The sequence below is a fragment of the Schistocerca americana genome, chromosome 2 (genome assembly GCF_021461395.2).
Source record: "Schistocerca americana isolate TAMUIC-IGC-003095 chromosome 2, iqSchAmer2.1, whole genome shotgun sequence".
NCBI classification, from domain to species: domain Eukaryota; kingdom Metazoa; phylum Arthropoda; class Insecta; order Orthoptera; family Acrididae; genus Schistocerca; species Schistocerca americana.
In genome coordinates this window covers 224,552,460-224,577,505 of record NC_060120.1, presented here as the reverse complement: position 1 = coordinate 224,577,505, position 25,046 = coordinate 224,552,460, and positions in this window count along the sequence as shown.

The window sequence follows — 25,046 nt, the reverse complement described above, 5'->3', positions numbered from 1 at the left end:
ATGGTATTTCCCATTTCCTTCCTTAAAGCTGGTTCTTGATTCTTCACGGGATAGTTCGCGTCTATCTTCGTGCTTGTACTAATTAATTTTATTTCGCGTCTCCATGACGCTTTCTCGTGGATCAAAGAACTTGTGACTATTCGTGCTGCCATTATTTGTATACGTTCACTATCACCTGTTAGTCCAGTTTTGGTACGAGTCCTAACCACTTAGCAGTATTCTAGGATGGATTGCATTAGTGTTTTGTAAGCAATATTATAGCATTCTACCAGTGAACCGAAGTTTGTCACATGCTTAAAAAAACTGGCAATTAAACTTATATTGACGGAGAAAAATTTACATTGAGAAATTATTTTTAACATATTGATGACCAATGTGGAGCTGCGCATTTTCTCTTTGATTCTATTTTTAGAAACCTTCAGATAATTTCGCAACGTTCTGTTAATGCAAATTTCTCTACATTTTAAATCTCTGTTGCATAAAATAATAGTTGACATACGCGACGATAAAAATTCAGGTCGGACGAATGTGCGGGCCTTGAAATTGGAGCTTCTCAACTATCCATTTGTCATGGTAGACATCGCCGATTGTACATCCAAAAATGAGAATACCATGTTTGTGATATCCCAAAAAGGCCTATAACATTTGTCATTGCTTGAAGCATACTCGTATTCTTTAGTCCTGTAAGAGCTCTTCACCGGCAATAACAGAAAGATGTTTTTTCAACAATGATATAAAAGCTTATAAATTTTCCGACGTATGTTTCCTTACTTTTGTTTTTATTTTGTTGTGAGTGCCCCGTACCCTTAATTAGCCCATGAATTTTCAGTTCACTCTATAGGGTACTCGGGCTTTCTTACGGCGTACGTGGGAGTCTATTTCTTGCTATTGTTTCTGTTAAGAATTATCATTAACACAGAGGGGAGCAGGGAGTCTGTGAGCAGAGTGTATGGAGAGCCTGTCAGCTGCAAGTCGTTCTTTTTTCACAGGGACAAATACTATTTTTTGTTAACAGCGTAGGAAAGTATGTGTTCCTTTCCAAAAAAAACCGCCTGCTTCATAATTATCTTGCACAAAACACGCTGGTGCTCCAGACACACGTAGAGCAACCCTCTACGTAAACAACAACGATGAGATCCCTCTACGCAAAATTTCGATGAATGTAAACAACTGATTAACCCATGTGGTTCATATGACGTAGAACGTATTGTAAAACGAATATATTTTGTTGCATGTCAACCTCAGAAACAGTGCACCTCGCTTTGGTGTGGCATTGGCGGAACTAGCGACGTCTGGGGCGATGAGCGCGATTCAGTGCAAAAACAGAAAATTGCTTATGATGCTTTGCCATTTGCTGGGAGTCGCTGTCTGCTCGGGAAAGTGTGTCGAAACCGAGTGCTGCCTGCGCGGGAAATTCAGTGTGAAATTACATCGAAGTTGCACTCTCGGCAACATCTGACTTCTGGGAACAGAATCAAAAAGTTCTCATACCAAGTTTCTTTCTCCGTGGCTACATGATACAAACTCAATGAACCGCTTGTGTAATAATGGTCCTTCATGTTGTACGTAAGCTAAGATTGAAAGCACGCCCTGCTTATTATTTTTTTCTCAGCTTAATGATATAAGCTGTGTGAAGTGAAATTTTACTCACTGAGGCTTACGGAGACCTTCAGATTCTAAAGGATCTAACATTTATACCGCTATCGAGTTTAATGATTCAGTGGCCACCTGGCATTAGATTAAAATCGTTGTATAGTCAGTGACAGATTAGAACCATGTCATAGACGAATTTCTGCATAGTTCTCCACTATCGGAGTCATCAGAACATACATTACAGGGTCATAACAAAGGTTGTGCCAGCTACCCATTCTACAGGTAAAATCTCTATTAAAACTCTCTCAAGATCTTTCGACCAGGCCTACAAATTGCTTGATGTAAGCGGCGGCGTAGACCTTGGATAACACAATTGAAATAACACTACTCGATAAAGCCGTGGCGGTAAGTTCACAGTCTTGTTAGATACACATCTGTAACCCATGAGAACCATCACATTCTACTCAACCTACACTGACCTAGAACGAAGATAGTATGGCAGAACTGGTGAAAAGTTACCAATAGTTTCTTAGGTAAGTCATCCACTTGGTAATGATGACTTATTTCGGTCACAGATGCTGTTTGCTTTTCCAGTAGGGTAAACAACTCTCGCATGCCCTACAACATTGTCGCTTCCTACAAAGCCAAACATTCATGTTATGGAATAGTTATAAACAAACTATAGTACCGCGTCCAGACATCCTGATTTAGGTTTCCCGTGACTTCCCCAAATCGCTTCAGGCAAATGCCGGGATAGTTCCTTTGAAAGGGCACGGCCGAATCCCTTATTCCTTTCCCACCTCTCCCTAACTTTAATCCATAATTGGTGAACATCGGTCTGACGGTACATGCATCACAAGATAAATAGCAATTGATAATGGCGCCTTGCTAGGTCGTAGCAAATGACGTAGCTGAAGGCTATGCTAACTATCGTCTCGGAAAATGAGAGCGTAATTTGTCAGTGAACCATCGCTAGCAAAGTCGGCTGTCCAACAGGGCCGAGTGCTTGGAAGTCTCTTTAGACCTTCCGTGTGGCGGCGCTCGGTCTGCAATCACTGATAGTGGCGACACGCGGGTCCGACGTATACTAACGGACCGCGGCCGATTTAAAGGCTACCACCTAGTAAGTGTGGTGTCTGGCGGTGACACCACAGTTTCAAACAAAGAATTCTTATATGACTCCGGCGGTCATGCGACACCCCGTAAAATATGGTACGTTTCTATTCATATACACAAATAACTTGTTTCATTGTATCTCAGCTGCCGGATATAGTTACGATAGAATGAGCTGTGTTCAAATTGCCATTTTGTCACATTGTTTTAGGATCCCCGATCTGTCTCTAGGTCACTTGAGAAGAAATGCTAAAATTGTTCCTCCAAGAACGCCGCGGTAGTTGTGACTTCATTCGCTCTGCAGCTAAAGTACTTCTCCGTTTTTACTGACAGCGACATGTGGAAATCTGACCTTCCTCTACATCCAATATACTGTAGCTCTTGCAGCGCCGCTCGTCCAGAGTTATTCAAAGCATGGTGGTGAAATGAATTCTCATCATCCCTACGTTCTCAGCAAGGGACATGGTGTTCTAATGACCAGATTATGGCTCATTGTCCTGGGATGAATACTAAACGTCCTCACTCCCATTGGTTGTGAACCGTCCATCGAATGGAACGTAGTAGAATTCTATAGTATGTCTTATGTGGGTACCAGATTTAACTCTCTCTCTCTCTCTCTCTCTCTCTATTTATCTCTATTTTGCAGTTAAGGAATGTGGTAGTGTACAGATTTTTAATACCAATGCTGTATTAAATGTCAAGCCCCTCTGCAGTGTCTCTAGGAGTGTTGCCATGAAACAGTGATCCGTTCACTACGTGATGGCACTGGGTTTCACCTCTACCATCAGGTTCTTCTCCTTCTTCGTCTACAAGTCTTTTTCTCTTCCTGTCCTTGAATACTTGCTATTAAATTGAGCTCGATACTGAACTTTGAGATTCCAATTTGGTCCAGAAGCTAAGTCATTTCAGTGTTTTAGTACTTACTAACACTAATACCTTTATAGTATCTTTAATCTACCCAGACGCCCACCATTAAATGAAATAACAGCATCACTAATCCCTCATTGAGAAGTATTTATCCGAGTCGATATGAAGTTGTTGAACGACTTGTTCTGATCATTGGTGCAACCCTGAAGATCTTTTTTGAGATCAAGTTTACTCTGGTTTCTATATATTTGTCTCATTGCTTCCGTAATTGGTGCCGGTAATAAGTAACTGCAATACCTTGAGCATTACTATACTTGCACCATGACCTGAGGACTGTGTAGTCGGAGAATTATCATCAGTCAATGATCGGTGCAAATATGTTGTTCATGCAACTTTCCCGGTTTTCTGCAAATTATATTATTTCTTATTGATATACCATAGTACTACTGAATTTTATCTGATAAGCGGCCTCTAAGATTTTTTATCTTCTGAAAAACTTCTTTTACATTCAGCTTCAATTTCCTTCGATGGCTGTCGATTGCGTTTTTGAACATGACCGACACAATTGTGGTTTATTATTTTCCTGTTCACATTTCTGTTTTTGGAAATGTGAAGTTTTGAATATGAACACAAGCTAGACCCTGAGTGCACATATAATTCTGACAAATTAGAAAAGAACATTTAAGTAGCATTTCTTAACAAATTGTACATCATTGAAGCAGACAATTCCAAATTATGCTACAGGTTTAAAAACAGAAAGCGTAATTTGTTTACCAGTTTGCGACATTCAGTCTCCAGTGGTCTTTACAATTAGGCAGCTTATCAATCCCTGTGGGAAGGTGTCTCCTAAGCTAACAGCGCCACATGAGTTTACCTCTTTTTATCTCTGAACGGGCCAAAATAAAATAAAGAAATAGTCGGTCATTTTCCTTTGATTGGCCCGGAACGCTTTGTTGACTACCTTGACCTATCCAGCGCTCAATCGTGGCACCATTAACAAGCGCTGCTGCAGCAACGAGATGCGATTGAGATGTTACCTTCAGGTCGCGCATATCGCGGCCTGTAAATTGAATGGCCGGCTCGCATGCAGCAGCTCTATTGTGCCGTAACAACCCGCTACAGTGGCGGCGGGCGGGCTAATGCGAGCCGCTTAAAGAGGCTGATGGAGGCGCGCCGTCCCTATTACAGAGAGCTCTGCTCGGGGATTGCATCGCATGGCCGCAGGCGGCAGCTCCGTGGCCACTTCAAGGACTGGTCCGGTGCGTCTGACAGCCAAACTCGACTCAGGTGCGTCAAGCTAGACAGGCGTGTTCGACAAACAGATGCAAGACGCGGCACGTCTTCCTGGGCTCTCAACATCAATGGATACCCTTACCGAGGCTGCGGGTGTCAGTGAACTGATCCAGCCGGACAACCCTCAATTCATAAAAATCGTGCAGGGTGACAATTATTGAACTATATGAAAAAAACGTAAATTATTTGCAAACTACTGCGTGCATATACTTTATTCAACATGTAAATGTCACTACAGATATTCGGGTTTAGATTATGACATGTTCGATATCCCTGGCGTCATTGGCGATGACGGGGCGCAGACGAATAGCGCTGACCTGCTAAAGTGTCGGATCGTCGATGCTGTCGGTGACCTCCTGACTGGTTGTTTTCAGCTCAGCAGTGGTTTTTGGCGTTACAGCTGTACACCTTGTCTTTAATATAGTCCCACATCGAGGCCCATGCCAGTAGCCTCTGGTGCCCCAGAGGCAGAATGCGTTCCCCAAAGTGCTCCTCCAGGACGTCAAACACTGTCCTGCTTCGATGGAGCCGAGCTCCGTCTTGCACAAACCATATCTTGTCGAAATCAGGGTCGCTTTGGATAATGGGGATTAAATCATCTAAAACCTTCGCGTACCGTTCGGTAATCACCGCACCATCAATGAATATCGTACCGATTATTCCGTGACTCGACACTGCACACCAAACTCATCCGTTGAGAATGAAGAGACTTCTCGATCGCGAGATGCGGGTTCTCAGTCCCCGAAGGCGCCAGTTCTGCTTATTGACTAACCCATCCAAATCAAAGTGGAGTTCGTCGCTAAACCAAACCATACTAATTCCCATCATGCCCCGCAGCCAACCGTGCAGTTTTGTCGTCCTAAACGCAAATCGTTCAGAAGTTCTGACGATTTTAATTCATATAGTTCAATGATTGTCATCCTGAGTGCATTAAGTTACAATCTTATCAACTGCTCGAGATTTATTTATGGTCTGCATCTGCATTGCCGGTTCCCGTCAGATCACCGAAGTTAAGCGCTGTCGGACTTAGCTAGCACTTGCGTGGGTGACCGTCTGGTCTGCCGAGCGCTGATGGCAAGCGGTGTGCACTCCTGTGACGCAAATTGCAGAACTACTTGTTTGAGAAGCAGCGACACCGGTCTCGTAAATTGACAGCGGCGAGGAGAGTGGTGTGCTGATCACATGTTCCTTCATATCCGCGTCCTGTGACGCCTGTAGTCTGAGGATGACGCGGTGGTCGGTCAGTACCGTTGGGCCTTTCTAGGCCTGTTCGGACTGAGTTTAGTATATGTTCTAGTAGTAACAGTAGTAGTTTCACTCCTCCTGTAACTGTATCGGTTTACGAGTAAAATCTTCTCGGTTTTTAAGCCGCATCATTTCGAATAAAACGCTGGCAGCATCTATATAGGTCAAAAAATTCGCACAGTTTTGGAACGTTGTACTGATGTGGAGAATACAACTAGTGGCGTATTCCGATTTCCCACAAACTTCGCGCGGTGGAAGAGACACCAAAATAAGCGGTCGCGTCTTATCCATAGTTACTCTACCGTTTCTGAGAACACCTCCGACAAAGTTTTCGACTACTTTACTGTAGATGTCTCTCAGCGGTCGATAAGTTTAGCCCAACTGGTGGCACAGTGGCTAGCGTCACAACTTCTCACTTTTTGCGTCCCGTGTTCGAGCCCGATTATTGTTTTCATTTATTTTATTTTATTCTTTCATTTATCTACGAAGGTCCGTTGAAGGTAACTACACGGATGGTTCTTATCAAGTTACGGGATACAAGGCTTTGTATCAACTGTAAATTACGTCTGGGTTTCACAATAAATGTCGTAAGTTTATTGTGTAATACATGTCTGAACGGTATTTTCACGGGTTACAATGTTTTGAAATTCTCATACTCTCATTTCATTATGATATAAATTCTAAATTCTTATATTTTATTTTTATCTTAATTCTTTAGGAAGACCTAGTGCAATCCCTTGGATGATACCGATGATAGAAAGGTTCGAGCCATAGAAATTCCTAACAACACGACCATCGCACGAAAGCAGATTTGCCACAGCTACATTTTTTCGTATGAGTCTCGCTCGAGAAAGAACCGTCGTCAACATTGTTAAAGACTTCAAGCGTTGGCAATAATTTCGCACCAAACCACGCATAACGGATTACCTTTCCGAAAACTGGCGCCTGCAACTGATTACGAATCGAGATACACTACAGGAATTTCCCCGAAAACAGTTTCAAATAATTTTTCCATTCATTTATCGTGTTTATCTCATTCATTCACCAAACATACAATTAGTAGTTGAATGTGAACTACGTCACTTGAGCAAACACTCGAAACATTTCGTGAAGTAATCTTCTACTGACAAGAAAATGAAAATAAAATAAAAGTAATAATCGGGTTTCGAACACGAGACGCAAAAGTGGGGAGCCGTACCGCTAGCCACTTTCTGTCACAGATTCTGTTGCTGCATGGACTCACTATACAGGCACTAAATAGACCCGAAAACTTTGACCATCGTTTCCTCGGAAACGATCAAATATTTACGATTAAGCCGTGAGACGTGCTCTGTTATTCTGAACTCTCCTCCACTGAAAGACGTTTCTGGGAAACAGAGTTATGGCACTTGCCATGTTCTCCTCATGAGCACAACAACGGGAGATTGATAACTCGTCCTGACAGTTGCTTTTTTTTTTTTTTTTTTTTTTTTACTCTTAACGACTATGGCGAAGATAGCCACCGAAAGCTCGTGTGTTTTATTCGAAACGACGCCACTTGAAAACCAAGAAGATTTTATTCAGGCATGCTACCTCGAACGAATTCGATGCCACAAGTATCGGTTTATCTTTTTGCACTTTTTATTTCCTTACTAACGTTTTCCCAATACTTATATTTAATTCGGTGGCAAAATTGCATTGAAAACACACTTATAAGCATTTAAATATACATCATAATCCATAGAAGTTTACAAAATATCATATTTTCTGCTAAATAAAACTGTAATATTATGTGACGTTAATTAGTTTACTGTTGGATCCAAAATATGTTTCCTCTAACTCACAGCTAACTACAACGTGCTATAGCAGTTATTAACTTGATTGATAACTTTTGTGCTTCAGAAAAACAACTACCCAGGTAGTTTCGCCTGTGAGTTTGCTACTAAATAAATATGTTTCTTTCTTTCCTACATAATAGAAGGCCTCTTTAAACTGTTATGTTGGTTCTTGTTACTCTCAAATGACTCTGTTTATTTTGTTGACTTTTGTTGTGAATGTTTTTCGATGGCTAAAGTCATACGCAGAGAAGTCTCTCCTGCCTCCTGACGTATGAATAAGGCGAGTGATGCTGAAGTTTCTGCCTACGATGGTTTTGTTGAGATGGCGTGGTGCCTTTCTTGAGTTTATGAAAATACATACAGAACACTAAAATGACTATTAACGCTCTTCACAGAATGACTCAAACAACTTCTCTGAAAAACGAGAAATTATGTAATGGACCATTATCAAGTGATTCTAAAAGAAGAATCCACAAGCTTTGCGCAAGAATCGTTACTAACACTATACTTTGTACGTGACTACTCTGCGGTATAGGATGTGTTGATTGTACGTGATTAGTTAAAACAATGTGCAGAACTAAGATCCGTACAAAAATACTAACTGCTTGTGAGTAGTGCCGAAATATTTAAAATAGGTTGTTACATAGGTAGGAAGATTGCCGTGGTCGGTACAAAACCGTCCAACGCAGAGGTTTGCGATTTGCAGCTTACATTCTAAGACAAAATTAAAAAATAAAACAAAAAGGGCAGCGACGCAGCACGAAGGAATTATCGGAGTGGAACGGAAATCGTTAAATGTGATGTACATGTACAGACGAACAAATGAGTATAATTTCAGAAAGATTGCATGATTAATTCAAGAGTAAGAGCTTTACAAACAAACCACGTCAATAACGTGTACCTGTGGTCCTTATGTGAGCAGTTATTCGGCTTGGCAATGATAGAAAGAGCTGTTGAATGTGCTCCTGGGAGATATCGTGCCAGTCTCTGTCCAATTATCGCGTTAAATCGTCAAAATCCCGAGCTAGTTGGATGTGTCTGTCCACAATGCTTCTAACATACTCAAGTGGGAAGAGATCCGGGGACCCTTCTGACCAAAGTAGATTTGGTAAACACAAATACAAGCAGTAAAAACTCTCACCGTGTGAGGGCGGGAGTTAACTTGCCGAAATGTAATCCTTGGATTGTTTGCAATGAAGGACAACAAAACGGGGCGTAGAATATCGTCGTCGTACCGCCGCGCCGTGCTGTAAGGGAGTCGTGAGTGACAGCAAATTGGTCCTGCTATGTAATTAAGTGGCACCCCGGACCATGGTTGTCGGGCAGTATGACATGCGACAGTCAGGTTGGTATCCACCTCTTTCCGGGGCGTCTCCAAACACATCTCCGCTGGACATCGGGGCTCAGTTCGAAGCGGGGCTCATCACTGAAAACAATTCTACTGCAGTCAATGAGATTCCAGATCGAGGACGTGTCTGCAGACGCCACGGACAGAGGTAGGATACCAGACTGACTGTCGCACGCCATACGGCCCGACAACCAAGATTGATGACCTGGGGTGACACTTCATTACATAGCAAGACCCCGTTGGTTGTCATTCGCCGCATTCTTACAGCACAGCGGAACGTCGACGAAATTTTACTTCCCGTTTTGTTGCCTTACATGGCAAGCCATCCTGGGCTTACATTTCAGCAAAATAGTGCCCATCCCACATGGTAAGAGTTTCGACTGCTTGTCTTCGCGCCTGCCAAACCCTATCTTGGCCAACAAGGTCGCCGGACCTCTCCCAAACTGAGAATTTTTGGGCATGGGCAGGACCCTCTGGTCACCTCGGTATTTTGACGATCTAACACACCTGGGAAGCAAAATCACAAGGAATGGTAGAAGCCGGAAAAAAACTGCGAACAGAATACAAAAGGCCAAAATTGCATTTAATCAGAGAAGGAACTTACTCACCAGCAACAACATAAGTCTGAAAATAAGGAACCGTATCATGAAAGGTTTCGTTTGGAGTGTGGCCCTATACGGATGTGAAACTTGTACAATTGGAAGAGAGAGGACGGCTAGAGGCCCTGAAGATGTGGTGCTATAGAAGGATGATAACAAATGAAGAGGTGCTTAGAAGAGCACAGGAAAACAGATCTCTGTGGAGGCACATCCAGACAAAAAGAGACAAACTTGTAGGGCACATCCTACGACACAACAGCATCATTGGAACAATAGCAGAAGGAGCTATTGACGGAAGGAATCGCCGGGGGCGACCAAGGATATCATACATGCAACATCATGAATGACATTGGATGTAACACATACTTGGGAATGAAGAGGATAGCAGACAGAACGGCGCCCTGCTGCCTACCAACCTTAGGGTTGAACACTAAATGAAGAACACACCAGTTGGACGGAATATGACACGATATCCCTCAGGAGGACGTCCAACAACTCTTGCAATCAATGCCAAGCCGAATAACTGCTTGCTTAAGGGTCAGAGATGGACCAACGATATATTGCCTTCTTCAGTTTGTGAAGCGCTGTCTCTTGAATAAATCGTCCAATTTGTTTGCCACTGAAATCATTTATTTGTCTGTACATGTGCATCATATCTAACGATTTCCATTCCATTGGGAAAATTCCTTCGTGGTGTTTCTTTTTTTTCCTTTTTGTGTTAGAGTGTCATATGAAATCGAATGTCATACATAAGTGAACAGTACTAAATATGCAACGAAATTCTAAAATAGTGCTTTAAACTGCACTAAAATCTCGTTGGAAAACGGTAAAAACCCGTTTTCAGTGCGTAACCTGCGCATATTCTTCAGCAGCTTATGTCGCTCTAGCAGCGATCATACTGTTAACATGAAGCTCGGAGCACTAAACAGCATATACAGTGTGTCCCAGGAGTTATGGTGAATATTCAGAGATATGACAGGAACGATCGTTCGAAATAAGTAATTCTCTTAAACATGAAGCTATGAGCATTTCTTCGTTCGCGCTATCTCTGATACTGAACAAACACTCATAGCTCATAAAGTATGCATTTCGGAGATAATGTTTATTAGACAATTTTTTCTTGGTTTGGTCTATACTGCCTTCTCCGACAATGTGGAAATCAAAGAGCTTGCAATAGAAGAGACATGTTTCACAGTTTTGAAGATGAGGAAGTGCTCATAACTTTAAAGGTATACACTTTAGAGCCCATGTTTACTAGACTCTTGACTTTCAAAAGACGATATCCTTGAATGGTGGACATTCCCTGGGACACCCTGCGTGAGCATACTTGCTCCTGTCTATCGTTCATGGAAAGCAAGAGTACACAGTGCAAAATAATTACTGGGTCGCTTTTTTGATACGTCATTTTCCCCCACTGCAACACAGAAGTTTTTTAATCTGGCTAAAAGGCGCCTATAACCTTCCTCCGCAACAGTTCAGAACCTCGGGCCTCTTTTTTTTTTTTTTGCGTGTGTCGACACGTTACCGTTTGAAGTGTCGCCGAGTCCGACGGTGATGTCGCAGACTTTTACACAATTACGGAGGGCGGTTGTGGGCTCCTTCGAGTCAAATTTCGTATTTCTACGTCGCAGTTGGGCAAAATGTCAGAGTTTCAAAAAGGTGACCTTTAATTCTTTTGCGCACTGTTTGTGGAACAGTTATCAGGCTCCTTACAGTGACTTCCGTAGCGCTGGTGTGATGCAGGAGCGGCATGAAAAAAAAGGAAATACAGACTAAAGTTTAAATTTAAAATGAAAATTCTGGTGTTAATAATAACATGTCGCTAGAAATTTTCCTGTGTAAGGGGTGTACTTTGGACAAATTTTGTTTACACTTAACGAAGGCTACGAAAACATCTTTTGGCACGAATGTTTCCTCGCTTCACTGCCTAGCGGTTTGGCTAATGGGCCATGTTGGTAAACACGCCGTAGGTAATGTCGGCCTTCACGGGCTGTATCGTAAGTACATTACGCAAGCCAGGGAAGAAGTCGTGAGCGTGGCAGATTTTTAATGGGTGACTTCCGATAATAACTGCACGTCCTTCGCCGGGAAGATGTGCTGCAGTCTTTGCGGGATTTATCGCCTGTTGAGAACGCCTGCCCTCGACATTCTAGAGCGCTGACCTGCATTTTAAGCAACTTCTCGAGATAGTCTATCTCCGAAAAGTAGGTCACGGCTAAGTAAAAGCCATAAAAACCTAAACTGAGTTCTAAGCCTTATAAGTAGATGTAATTATAGCCTTTCTTCTAAAGCATCTCCTTATGTCTAGCAGTATCTTTTACTTCCAAGCGATTAAAGTTCTTATGCACTACAAAAAATTGAGTAAAGTACCACTTTTCTGTAAATTGCAGGCACTTAAAGCAATGAAGACCCTCCATTTCCGATACTGACCGCGATTCATAGTTTTTATGGCTATTTATACCCTTTAAAGGTCGTCACCGGCAGAATCAACAGAATGAGGCTACAAGAGAATTCCTCCTTTCTTCATGCATTGTTTATTGGTCATTAACAGAGACGTCATCAGCAATACGACAATGTATTCTCATCCAATGGTCGGAGTACTAAATTTCCATTGTGGCCTGTGCTCCGTCACTCCTTAATTATCAATCGCATGTGAGGGATGAAGAGAAAGAGTGAATCAGATGTGAAGCGGACACATTTCGATGCAGCAGCTTTATCTTGATACTAAGTTAACTAGCGAAGTATGAGGGATATAGATTTAAACATCCCGTCATCGTCGGTATCCTGAGCGGCATTAGCATTGGAGGAGAGAACGCGGAAAGAAAATGGCTGGGATCGTTTAGGGAAACGACAGAAAACGAAAATTTCGGTTCCCGTATCAGTACTCGAATTCCGCTCAGGCTGAATTCTGCTACGACTAATGCCGAGATGCTTCTCTTCCTGCTCTAAAGATCTCTAACCTACCCCACGGTGAACACTGTGTTTTAAGGAAATGATGAATCGAGTTAAATTCTCTGAATATTTTGGCTTATTCGACGATGAAAAAAATAGAATGAAAGTTCATTCACTGAAAATTCAATGGGAAAAGCACAAGCGCGATCATCCGGGTGCGGTTTTATTTCAGTTTAATTGCCCTCTGATTCATTGCAGTACATTTTATGTTCGAGAAACGGTAATGAATAAAAGCTTGTTCTTATTTTGTTTTTAGTTCATGGAAATGGTAGAAAAATGTTACTCAACTCGTATATTATGTCATGAACTGTAATGACCATTTAAATTTACAACATTTGTGATACAAAGACATAGTTCATGCTGCTTCATTTTTTGTGAAAGTGGTTGAAACATTCCTTTCCCTTTGCAGAGCAGAGGTATTGGTGGCATTTCATGCACTTTGTTTTAACTCTGCTATTGCAGTGCTCATAACATGTTCGTGTTGACAATGTATCACTTTAGGCCAGTGGACATACTTATCATACCGCTTTTCGAGGCCTGATTTCTGATTTGGTGTCTGTATTTTTGCCTTTTCTAAGGTACCTAACTCATATTCTAATAGTACCCCACACTCTTCTGCTCCCCTGCCTCAGCCAGGGACATACTAATTTTAAGAAGAACTATAAATGCTCTTGTTGACAGTGTAGATTCCGCAACAGCAGCAAACACTGGCAAAACGGCATTGAGGTCTGAATCCGCTAACATAGAAAGAATCTGATCGTTTCTTGGAACTAACTCGAAGAATCGTGTTAGTAGAAATTTAACTGAAATTACTATATACAGACAGAAGATTACTAATAATTGTCGATAGTACAACATTATATACTCTTTTCCTACCAGCCATACCCAGCAGACCGCCGAAATAATCGAATTTAACGTATTTGCGAGCTACTAACCTGACGACAGCGTAGTGCCTTCTTCTCAACGGAACGCAGTTACAAGTGTCGCCGTTCTTTTCACCGAGTGACAGCGTATGAAAGTGAAATACGTAGGGCAGAATGTGAACAATCGCGGCGGGTGGGTTGGAAGCAAGACAAGAAACTCAGTCCGGCAGAAGAAAATAAAAGCCAAACACGCACGACCGTGTGATATTGGGCGAAAGGAGGATACATCTATTACCCTTTTTTCCTTCTTTTTAAACAAATTTCTTAAACACCTCGGAAGATGTTCTCCGTAGTTGAGAACGGAACGTCAGGGAGAAGAAGTTCTACAGATCGACCACGGCAACTTAGCCCGGAAGTGTTTATTGATGAAGACGCCGGCCGTGAAAGCCTACATGGAATGACTGTACCACATTATTACGTAATACGCTAAAAATGGTTAAAACCGAGGACGGAAAAGCTTCCGTTTTATCACATCATACTCAAGTGTGCGGTTGAGATTTTCAATGACCAAAATATTGTATAAACCACCCTTCTGCCCGTGGCTTCACTCAAGTGTACGTTCCACCCGTATATTGAACACATCTGCTCCTCCCTCTCTCTGTGTCCACCGTTCCTCCCTCTGTCTGTAAACCTCATCCTCCCTCCTCTGTCTGTCTCCTCCTCCCGACTCTCTCTTCATCTCCTCATCCACCTCTCTCTGTCCGTTTCTTCCAGTCCATATCTTCCTCTTTCCATCTCTGCCTCTCTCCCATCCCCCTTCCTTTTCACTTACCCAATAGCCACATGTATCTCCCCCTCATCTCCTCTCTCTGTCCAATTCCTCCCCCCCCCCCTCACTCTGTTCATTTCCACCTCTATCCACCTCAATCCGTCGCAAGTCATGCTCATCGATACATGTAGCCTCTGTAATACAGTTCAATAAAGTAGGCTGATACTACTCCCGCAACACACCTGTGATGTGAGGCAGACTACATATCAGAGGTTTGGGAACCAGTGCACCTCTGAGTTACATGTCACCATGCCAAGCAGGTCGATACAACAGGCTGATATCATTTAAACATAACACACCTGTCACGTTGGACAGCTGCATATTGCGGCCCGGAAAACCATTTCCTTTTCTGACATGTAGGCTGCCCTGAAAAGCAGATTGATTTGACAGACTGACTATTCTTCCCACACACCATTCTTGTCATGCATGTAGGTCGAAGGTGTAGCTAAGTGTTGAGAATAAAACAGTTATGATTTTCACCCTGGCTTCCATTTTGCGCCCGATCGTTCCTTACTTTCCGAACAGACGTCGTACACACAACAAAAAAACTTTCGCATCACCTCGGTTCCGCGAGTTACAGAACCTGTACAGAAAATTGCAATAGAGGTTAACGTAAACATTATTTCTGCAATTTTTATTGCTCATGAAAACCACACAATGCATGTTGTACCACCATACAGCGAGACCTCCAGAGGTGGTGGTGTGGTGGTCAGATTACTGTACCTCTAATACCCAGTAGCACGTCCTCTTGCATTGAGGCATGCCTCTTTTCCTCGTGGCATACTGTCCACAAGTTCACCAAGGCCCTGTTGGTCCAGATTGTCCCACACCACACCTCGTGGTGGTTGGTGGGTCACGTCGTCCATAAACAGCTCTTCTCAGTCTATCCCAGGCACGTTCGATAGCCGGCCGAAGTGGCCGAGCGGTTCTAGGCGTTACAGTCTGGAACCGCACGACCGCTACGGTCGCAGGTTCAAATCCTGCCTCGGGCTTGGTTGTGTGTGGTGTCCTTAGGTTAGTTAGGTTTAAGTAGTTCTAAGTTCTAGGGGACTGATGATCTCAGCAGTTAAGTCCCATAGTGCTCAGAGCCATTTGAACCATGTTCGGTAGGGTTCATGTCTGGAAAACATGCAGGCCACTCTGGTCGAGCGATGTCGTTATCGGCCGGCCGAAGTGGCCGTGCGGTTAAAGGCGCTGCAGTCTGGAACCGCAAGACCGCTACGGTCGCAGGTTCGAATCCTGCCTCGGGCACGGATGTTTGTGATGTACTTAGGTTAGTTAGGTTTAACTAGTTCTAAGTTCTAGGGGACTAATGACCTCGGCAGTTGAGTCCCATAGTGCTCAGAGCCATTTGAACTATTTTTTTGATGTCGTTATCCTGAAGGAAGTCATTCACAAGATGTGCATGTTGGGGGCGCGAATTGAGGTCCATGGAGACGAATACCTGGCCAATATGCTGCCGATATGGTTGTACTATCGGTCAGAGGATGCCATTCACGTGTCGTGCAGCCGTTACGGCGCCTTCTATGACCACCGGTGGTGTACGTCGGCCCCACGTAATGCCACCCCAAAACAGCAGTGAACCTCCACCTTGGTGCACTCGCTGGGTAGTGTGTCTAAGGCGTTCAGCCTGACCGGGTTGCCTCCAAACACGTCTCCGACGATTGTCTTGTTGAAGCCATGTGCGACACTCATCGGTGAAGAGAACGTGATGTCAATCCTAAGCGGTCCATTTGGCATGTTGTTGGGCTCATCTATGCCGCGCTGCATGGTGTTGTCGTTGGAAAGATGGACCTCGCCATGGACGTCGGGAGTGAAGTTGCGCATCGTGCAACCTATTGTGCACAGTTTGAGTCGTAACATGACGTCCTGTGGCTGCACGAAAAGCATTATTCAACATGGTGGTGTTGGTGTCAGGGTTCCTCCGAGCCATAATCCGTAGGTAGCGGTCACCCACTGCAGCAGTAGCCCTTGAGCAGTCTAAACGAGGCATGTCATCGACAGTTCCTGTATCTCTGTATCTCCTCCATGTCCGAACAACATCACTTTGGTTCACTCCGAGACGCCTGGACGCTTCGCTTGTTGAGAGGCCTTCCTAGCACAACGTAACAATGCGGACACGATCGAACCGCAGCATTGACCGTCTAGGCGTGGTTGAACTATAGACAACACGAGCGGTGGAATGACTGGAACTGTTCGGCTGTCGGACCCCCTCCGTCTAATAGGCGCTGCACATGCATGGTTGTTTACATCTTTGGGTGCGTTTAGTGACATCTCGGAACAGTCAAAGGGACTGTGTCTGTGATACAATATCCACAGTCGATGTTTATATCCAGGAGTTCTGGGAACCAGGGTGCTGCAAAACTTTTTTTTGATGTGTGTATTTTAGTTTTTGTCCAATGTTTACAACCATGGTGGAACTATGTTTTCAACCACTGACTTTACTGTTATCATTGGCGACACGGGAGGACATGAGCCCTTGGAGACAGTGGCATCGCAACCGAGTCGGTAGCATGTGTCGGGAAGGGAACGGCGGTTTTCCCGGCGGAAGCTAGCAGAGCGTGTCGGCGCGCGCGACGCCGGCCAGCCCCGTGTTGTCAGGCGTGGGACGCGGGCTGGTTGTGGCCGCTGTGGTTGCGGTTGCCAAGCTACAGCATCGCGCCGCATGCTGAGTGCGACCGCCGGTGCCCTCTCGTCGCCTGGAGACGACGGCGGTGCCAGGCGCTGCCCCGTCACTCTCACGTGTGTCCTCTGGAGCCGTCAGCAGGTAGCGGAGGCGTCCTACGCGACATCGCGCTGGCACTGCACACTGCAGTCGTCTGGTGCGGAAGGTTCGACAGAGCGTGGACTCCGACCACTTTTGATCTTCATCCACAGACAGCATACACTCAGATGCCGAAAGTCGTGGACAGCGATGTGAACTTATACAGATGGCGGTGGTAGAGTGTACACAAGGTATAAAAGGGCAGTGCATTGGCGCAGCTTCATTTGCACTCTGGTGACTCACGTGAATAGGTTTCCGACGTGATTATGGCCGCACAACAGGAATCAACTGACTTTGAATGCGTAATAATGGTTGGAGCTAGAGGCATGGGACATTCAGTGTCGGAAATAGTTAGGGAATTCAATATTCTGAGGTCCACAGTGCCAAGAATGTGCCGTGAATACTAAATTTAGACCTTACTTCTCACCATGGACGCAGTGGCTGACAGCCTTCACTTAACGACAGAAAGCATCGCCGTTTGTGTAGAGTTGTTAGGGCTAAGAGACAAGCCACACGGCGTGAAATAACCTCACAGATAAAGTGCGACGTACAACGAACTTACCCTTAGGGACAGTGCGGCATAATTTGGCGTTAATGGGCAGAGACCAATGCGAATGCCTGTCCTGGACTAGCGACCATATCGGTTGGATCCTGGACTGGATAACCGTGTACTAGTCAGATGAGTCAGCTGGTAAGGGCTTAGAGAATGGTACAAGTGTGGCGCAGGCGACACGAAGCCATGGACCCAACAAGGCACTGTGCAAGATGGTCGTGGCTCCATGATCGTGTGGGCTGTCTTTACCTGTACGGACTGGGACCCCTGGTTCAGCTGAACCGATCATTGACTGGAAATGGCTATGTTCGGCTACTTGGAGATAATTTTCTGCCATTCATATAATTCATGTTTTATGGATGACGGTGAGCCATGTCTCGCGCCACAGTTGTCCGCGACTGGTTTGAAGAAAATTCTAGACAATTCGAGCTCATGATTTGGCCACCTACTTCGCACAACATGAATTCCATCGGACATCTATGGGACATAATCGAGACGTCAGTTCGTGCACAAAATCCGGTGGCTGCAACACTTTCGTAATAATGGACGACTGTAAAGACACGATGGCTCAATGTTTGTGGAGGGGACTTCCAACGGTTTATTGAGTCCATGTGACGTCGAGATGCTGGAATATGCCGGGCAAAAGGAATTATTAGAAGGTATGCCAAGACCTTTGTTAGCTCAGTGTATCTGGCCAAAGTGTTAGACACTCATTACTGATCCATACAGTGGGAATATCTATGGATTGAACATGCACGTTAGCAGAACGAAATTTCTGTTGCCAACTAACGCCAAGAGTTATGTGACTATGCTGCGTCTTAAGATTTATCCGTAAGCGCTCTGCAGATTTATAATGTCATTATACGTCTAATACAGGCAGATATTCTCCACAGTATCTAGGATTTTGTAAATGGGCTTCATGGGCGTCTTAATAATTGGCACTTGATGTCTGTAATGAACTCGACTTAAATCTTTTAAGGGAAAGAAGCCAGACCTCACAGCTCAGGTGTCGCCAATTATATTACGAACGGCGTTCAATAAGTAATGCAACAATTTTTTTTTATCGGACAGTTTCGGTTGAAAAAAGAAAGTGGAATTTGTTGTGTGACATCTTGGAATATTCCCGTTTCAGCCCCTATATTTCATCAAGTTCCGATCGCAGATGTACATAACCTGTTGCAGAATGTCTACGGATACCTGGTAGTGAACAAAAGCACGGCGAGCCGTTGGGCGAGGTTAATGTCAACATCGGAACAAAGTCGGGCAAACGTCCAGCGTGCCGGCCAGCCGCATACAGCTGTGACTCCTGCTTGACCGATATAGAATTCTGAGCAGTCCTTACACGATATTCTGTATATGTCTGGGTTGGCAAAAATCGGGATTTCGGTTCCTCGAGATCGAATTTTCGTTTTTATTTTGTTATTTGATCCGAAAGCTAATCAATCTAGCACTCGAACCCCAAGCAATATAAACTGAGCTTGCAATACTGCAATATATAGCCCAAAAAAATAATTTCATCCAGAATATAGTTCACAAGTTGCACGAAAAACACACGAAACATAAAACCTAAACCATTCACAATGACATAACAATGAAAATAAAACTAAACGAAAAGCAAATTACGTACCGAAGATAGAGTTGGAAAAAATATCGAATAAAATAAACCAAATTTCAAAAAAAGAACCATAAAACTAATCTTTGCCAACGCAGGCAAATAAAAAATTTCGTGTAACGACTGCGTTAAATTCTATATCGGTGAAACAAGAAGAAATTTTAACATTAGATTCAAAGAAAACACAAGAAATTGCGACAGCAGTCAATCAAGTTCTTACCAGCATCTCGAAAACCAAAACCACAAAGCAGAACATACCGAAAATATACTGCAAGTTCTACATAGAATACCATCGGGACATACCATAGACATCTTGGAACAGTTATAAATATCTACACAAACAAAAATTATCCGAACGATATCGTAAATGAACAAATCGATCTCAAACACAAAAATTATCTACAACATTTTATTGACATTTTGGTAAACGAAAACGGATGAAGATAGCCATAGAGACAAATGATAACAAAATTATAATACCAATGAAACGCAGCTAACATCACTGACTATAAAGACTGGACTGTAAACATAAACCATTAACGAGAATAAACTGTGATTCCAGCTATCAGAGGTATATCGCAAAAATATTCTATACAAACAAGATTTACCCGAAAATAGTGACTTAAAAACAAATAGTCAACAGTTGCCGGCCGAAGTGGCCGAGCGGTTCTAGGCGCTACAGTCTGAAACCGCGCGACCGCTAGGGTCGCAGGTTCGAATCTTACCTCGCACATGGATGTGTCTGATGTCCTTAGGTTAGTTAGGTTTAAGTAGTTCTAAGTTCTAGGAGACTGATGGCCTCAGAAGTTAAGTCCCATAGTGCTCAGAGCCATTTTGAAGTTGACAGTTTACTCACTGATACAATATGGGCATCTATTCCAACTAGATGTACCGTGCAAGTATGTACGCAAACTGAACTTTCCGTATAAACGTGAAGTACACACACCAAATATAATATCTACAGGTTCGTTTGAGAATGGGTCTATAGCTGAAACAAGCATGTAGTAAAGAAGAAGGTGGTGGTAAACTTCTATGGGACCAAACTGCTGCGGTCATCGGTCCCTAGACTTAACACACTACTATATCTAGCTTAAACTAACTTACGCTATGGACAACACACACACACACACACCCATGCCCGAGGGAGGACTCGAGCCTCCGACGGTGGGAAAGAAGAAGGTATACTAATTAAACCACTAGCAACTTACCCGGAATTATTCATTACAAAATGTCGTATTACGACCTATTCTGTGCTGCAGATCCGACTGAAAAGAAGATACTGATTTGCTACTTAAGTTTATCTATCCATTAGCACTCCCGTTACTTTTCTGCAAATGCTTTTAACACTTTCATTCTTCCACCACGCTGTTAATGTTACTAACAATATAGTTACATGAAGAACTCTCCCATTACTTGTATAAAAATATCCTTATTTGCTCCAGTAACTGGTACCAGTACAGACTCGTGATTTACCGTCCACCTGTGTCTGCGTTGGTAACTCCACTTGCCGAAGCAGAAGAGGTGACCCCTCGCTGCTGGCAGTAAGGTGTGCATTTGCATGTGCCGGCGATCTGTCCGGGCTTCACGGCGCCTGAATCACGATTGGCAGCATCGATACGTATTCAACGGGCGACTCGAGAACTCCATTACTGCCCAGCAGACGTACCTTCTGGCAGGCTCCACTTCCGTGTACTTATTGCTTGCATCTGTACAACGTTCTATCATCGTGCTTTCCTCGCCTTCATTCCAAACAGCCACACGCATTCCCATGTCATCGCAAATTTATCGTTGTAGGTACTATTATTAGAAACACTGCACCTGTTCGCTGGCCAACATCCATTTCGCAGGCGTAACACCTTCACGCTGGCGAGCTACACGTTTCTCATTTATATATTGGCCGAGAGAGCAACTGTATCTCTTAACGATACCATCAGTTCACACGATGATATTGAAAGCATCTTCTCCGTCTTCCTGTGGAGAAAAGCTTATTCTACGAACCATCCCCAAGCTTCTACTAAAATTTTTAGTAAGTAACAGATGTATCCTCGTAAATGTGTTGACGTGGTGTTCAGACTGAAGACTGTTTTGATGCAGCTCTCCATGCTACTCTATCCTGTGCAAGCCTCTTCATCTCCCAACAGCTACTGCGACCCAAATCCATGTGAACTTGCTTACTGTAAACATCTCGTGGTCTGCCTCTATAATTTTTGTCCCCGGCCCAGTACTATATTGGTGATCCCTTGATATCTCAGAATGTGTCCTACCAACCGATACCTTCTTTTACTCAAGTTGTGTCACAGACTTCTTTTTCCCCTGTTATATTCAGTAGCTCTTCGTTAGTTACTTGATCTACCCATCTAATCTTCATATGCCTTCTGTATCACTCCTTTTCAAAATCTTCTGTTCTCTTTTTCGCTGCACTGCTTATTACCCATGTTTTACTATCATACATGGCTACACTCCATATAAATACCTTCTGAAAAGACTACCTAACACATTTCCTAACACTTAAGTTTGTATTCGATGTTAACGTTGTTCATAAATGCTTTTCTTACCATTGCCATTCTACATTTTATATCCTCTCTAATTCAGCTGTCATCAGTTGTTTAATTGCCCAAATAGTAAAACTCATCTAATACTTATAGTGTCTCGTTTTCTAATCTAAATTCCTCAGCATCGCCGCCTGATTCAATTCCTTGTTCATCTTATACCCTCCTTCCAAAACATTGTCCATTCCGTTCAAATCCACTTCCATCTACTTTTCTGTCTCTGATAGAATTATAGTACCATTGGCAAACCGGAAAGTTTTTATTTCTTCTTTCTGACCTTTGATTTCCTTTCCAAATTCCCCTAGCTTTCATTAACAGCCTGCTAAATGTACGGATTGAATAACTTTCGGGATAGGCTACAACCCTTACTCACTCCTTTCCCAACCACTGCTTCCCCTTCATGTCCTTCTCTTATAACTGTAGTATGGTTTCCAAACAAGTTTCACTCCATGTACTTTACCCCTACTACCTTCCAGTCAATATTGGCTAAAGCTCTCTCTAAATCTACAAATGCTGTTAACGTAGGTTTGCCTGTCCTCAAGCTGTCTTGTAAGCTAAGTGGTAGAGTCAGTATTGCCTCGTGTGCCAGCGTTTCTCCTGAATCCAAACTGATCTTCCCCGACATCGTCTTCTACCAGCTCCTCATTCTTTCGTAAATAATTCGTGCCAGTATTTTGCAACCACGACTTATTAAACTTATAGTTTGCTAACATTCACTTCTGTCAGTACCCACTTTTTTTGGAACTGGAATTACTATACAATCTTCTTGAAATCTGAGGGTATGTCCCCTGTCTCATATATCTTGCGCACCATGTGGGAAACAGTTGCGATGGCTGTCTCTCCCAAGGGAGTTCTGAGGTAATGTCGTCTTATCAAAGGGGCCTTGTTTCGGATTAGGCGTACAATGTATAATTCTTCCCGCAGTACTATATCTCCCATCTTAATCAAATCTGAATCCACATGATCCCTTGTGCGCAACGATCGTTAAATGTAGACAATGAGGAAAAGAAGAGCAATCGATGGCGAAATCCGTCGTTTTATTACAGCAGATCTAGATTTCAACCATTACATAATCATTTTCAGTGGATACAGGGTGAACATAAATAAGAGCAAGAAACTGCATGGATGGACTCCTGACAGTAAATGGAGGGAAAAATATCCTACGCATATGTCTTTGGAAATGGATCGATGCCACGGTAGACGGCACTCACGAATGACAGTTCCTCTGATCACGTGCGTGTCTTACGTATATGTTACAGATGTCAGGGTAGCAGCGGTTATCATGCTGGGTAGGCATAATCGTATTTTGGCCAAGGGCCACTTGCCTTGAGCTTGTAATAGGTTTCGTCTCAATATACTGTAGAATCTGATTCTCCAAATCAGGTGTAAGCACAGTCCGCCGCCTCCCTGCTGGTTCGTCTGTCTGAAAGGACCCATGATTACACAAATGTCCAAGAAGGGCTTGAAAAGTTACGTGATGTGTTTGGTGTATGTGGGGGTACTTTCTTGTCACAACCGTACTGCCTCTCGACAGTTTCCATCTGCTTGGCTGTACACAAACACGATCTCGGGTTGTTTCCGACATGAATACCGGACCATTCTGCTGCTTCCTGTACGCTGCGTCTATCACATAGACGACAACACACAAGGAACACACTGCATGTGGTCAGAAGAACTGTCATTCGTCAGCGCCATCTACCGTGGAAACGGTCCATTTCCAGAGACATGCTCATAGGACCTGTTTTCTTCCATTCGAGCCAGGAATCCGTTCCTTCAGTTTGTCAGTTTTATTAATGTTCACCGTATATAACAACAGGTGACATTAGTCCAAAGTGTCACCTAATAAACAATATTGGCTACTGTAGAGCATACAGGAGTCTAACATGATCGCACCTGATGTTGTATGCACTAAAGATGACTATTTATTGGTTGAAATTTAGATTTGTTGTAATAAAACGGCGAATTTCGCATTCGATTCGGTGTTCTCTTCTCCATTGTCTCTCATGTTATCGTCATCTACACCAGTAAATTTGTACATTGTGCTACTGCTTTCCTTGATATCTCGGTAGAAAAAGCTACACTAGAATAATGCTCCATGTTATGATGGTTCAAAATGGTTCAAATGGCTCTGAGCACTATGGGACTTAACTGCTGTGGTCATCAGTCCCCTAGAACTTAGAACTACTTAAACCTAACTAACCTAAGGACATCACACACATCCACGCCCGAGGCAGGATTCGAACCTGCGACCGTAGCGGTCACGCGGTTCCAAACTGCAGCGCCTAGAACCTCACGGCCACTCCGGCCGGCTTGTTATGATGGAATTACACTGATGACACTCAAAATAGCCAACCTCTTCAGGTTACGTTTATCGCTAATTTCCTGCGCAGAGAACAAGCTCAAGTGTTTGGGAGAGGACACAAGTAGTTCCTATTCGTATGGCGGGTAATAATTCCATGTGAATCAATGACCTAATGCGTTTAAATTGAACGCAACTTCGGTGACCTGAGTGTCCCTAACCTACCCCAGTCCTCCTATCGGGGATAGCACACTTACAGTTTGACGTGGAATCCGAAGCATCGGTCGTTCCGGACGAATCTTCAAATTATTAAGAGGTGAAGACTAGGTTAAAGGCAGGCTGAATTATTCCGTAGACCGATCGGGCTTCGATGCCTTGACCTTTCGGGTTGCAGGCCTGCGTTTTACCTCCAGACCACCAGGCCGGACTGTACCTGCAGTGTTTCAGAAGATACCGCGAAAACTACAATACGTACAGAAAGTAGACTCGTATCAGTAGATCTCTCCGAATCACATTAAAAGTATTCAGTATGAGCACCATCTTTGACGAGCCAAACGTCAATACGTCATTGAATTCGTTGCCAAGAACTGCCTGTGAAGACGTGGCAGCAACCCGCTTTGGACATGGGTTTTTTGGTTTGTCTATGCAGGCGTGTACTAACTCAACTTCAAAATACGGACGGGACGATTTATACGCTGACGGAAAAAATTATCACAGCACCAACAATGAGTTGTGTGACATAAACGGAAG